Genomic DNA, 2,654 nt, shown 5'->3' with positions numbered 1-2,654 from the left:
TATCGATAGGTAGGTAGCTTTCTATTTGTAGGTATGTATCGGTAGGTAGGTAGCTGTCTATTTGTTGGTATGTATCTATATATTTGTAGCTATGTATCGGTAGTTAAGCATCTGTCTATGCAGGTATGTATCGCTAGGTAGGTATCTATCTGTCTGTATGCATGAATGTGTAGGTAGGCATTTATTTATCTCTCTGTTGGTATGTATCGGTAGGTAGGTATCTATCTGAAGGTATGTATCTGTATGTATGTATTGTTAGCTATGTACCTATCTATCTATCTGCAAGTATGTATAGGTAGGTAGGTATCTGTCTATCTGTAGTTATGCATCGGTAGGTATGTATCTATCTAACTCTCTATAGGCATGTATCGGTAGGTAGGTGTCTATCTGTCTGCAGGTATGTGTATATCTATCTATTTGTAGGCATCGGTAGGTAGGTATCTATCTATCGGTTATTAGGTATTTGTAGGTTTGTATCTAACAATCTACCTAGGTATGTATGTCTCTTTAGGTATGTACCTTTCTATCTATCTGCAAGTATGTATCCATAGGTATGTATATATTTTTATTTGTAGGTATGTATCGATAGGTAGGTATCTATCTATCTACCTATCTGTAGGTATGCATCGGTAGGTTTGTATCTATCTCTCTTTCAATAGGTATGTATCGGTAGGTAGGTAGCTGTCTATTTGTAGGTATGTATCGGTAGGTAGGTAGCTGTCTATTTGTTGGTATGTATCTATATATTTGTAGCTATGTATCGGTAGTTAAGCATCTGTCTATCTGCAGGTATGTATCGCTAGGTAGGTATCTATCTGTCTGTATGCATGAATGTGTAGGTAGGCATTTATTTATCTCTCTGTGGGTATGTATCGGTAGGTAGGTATCTATCTGAAGGTATGTATCTGTATGTATGTATTGTTAGCTATGTACCTATCTATCTATCTGCAAGTATGTATCGGTAGGTAGGTATCTGTCTATCTGTAGTTATGCATCGGTAGTTATGTATCTATCTAACTCTCTATAGGCATGTATCGGTAGGTAGGTATGCATCTCTCTATCTGTTTGTAGGTAGGTATCGGTAGGTAGGTGTCTATCTATCTGTCTGCAGGTATATGTATGTTTGTATCTAAATCTATCTAGGTATGTGTTGGTAGATATGTATCTATCTGTAGGTATGTCTCTTTAGGTATGTACCTTTCTATCTATCTGCAAGTATGTATCCATAGGTATGTATATATTTTTATTTATAGGTATGTATCGATAGGTAGGTATCTATCTATCTACCTATCTGTAGGTATGCATCGGTAGGTTTGTATCTATCTATCTTTCAATAGGTATGTTTCGGTAGGTCGGTATCTGTCTATTTGTAGGTATGTATCGGTAGGTAGGTAGCTGTCTATTTGTTGGTATGTATCTATATATTTGTAGCTATGTATCGGTAGTTAAGCATCTGTCTATCTGCAGGTATGTATCGCTAGGTAGGTATCTATCTGTCTGTATGCATGAATGTGTAGGTAGGCATTTATTTATCTCTCTGTGGGTATGTATCGGTAGGTAGGTATCTATCTGAAGGTATGTATCTGTATGTATGTATTGTTAGCTATGTACCTATCTATCTATCTGCAAGTATGTATCGGTAGGTAGGTATCTGTCTATCTGTAGTTATGCATCGGTAGTTATGTATCTATCTAACTCTCTATAGGCATGTATCGGTAGGTAGGTATGCATCTCTCTATCTGTTTGTAGGTAGGTATCGGTAGGTAGGTGTCTATCTATCTGTCTGCAGGTATGTGTATATCTATCTGTTTGTAGGTATGTGTATGTTTGTATCTAAATCTATCTAGGTATGTGTTGGTAGATATGTATCTATCTGTAGGTATGTCTCTTTAGGTATGTACCTTTCTATCTATCTGCAAGTATGTATCCATAGGTATGTATATATTTTTATTTATAGGTATGTATCGATAGGTAGGTATCTATCTACCTATCTGTAGCATGTGTGTGAGATGCTCAGTGTAGTGTGTGTGTGTGAGACGCTCAGTGTAGTGTGTGTGTGTGTGAGACGCTCAGTGTAGTGTGTCTGTGTGTGTGTGACGCTCAGTGTAGTGTGTGTGACACTCAGTGTAGTGTGTGTGTGTGTGTGTGTGTGTGATGCTCAGTGTAGAGTGTGTGTGAGACGCTCACTGTAGTGTGTGTGTGTGTGAGACGCTCAGTGTAGTGTTTGTGTGTGTGTGTGTGTGAGACGCTCAGTGTAGTGTGTTTGTGTGTGTGTGTGTGAGACGCTCAGTGTAGTCTCTGTGTGTGTGTGAGGCGCTCAGTGTAATGTGTCTGTGTGTGTGTGTAAGCAAAAAATCCGTAACAGTCCTGTGAGTAGCATATTTTAATCACGCTACACCGACACAGTGGTGTGTATGACGTCACAATGCCTGTGTGTGACGTCATAGAACAAGTTATTTTAGAAAGGTCCAACTGCACGCGGTGTTGACATTACGGTCAGAGCGCAAACCGACACTGCAAAACAACGATTGCGTGCCTTTTCCTCATATTGGATAGTTAAGACAATTCTTGATTTCTTCGATATCAAAGGTAGACCTAAAATTCTTCTTTATGTCTGTCTATGTGTATCTATGTACGTATGTATGTTTGTATGT

The sequence above is a fragment of the Electrophorus electricus genome, chromosome 9 (genome assembly GCF_041902795.1).
Source record: "Electrophorus electricus isolate QZ-2024a chromosome 9, ASM4190279v1, whole genome shotgun sequence".
Taxonomy (NCBI): Eukaryota; Metazoa; Chordata; class Actinopteri; order Gymnotiformes; family Gymnotidae; genus Electrophorus; species Electrophorus electricus.
This window is presented reverse-complemented; position numbering follows the sequence as displayed.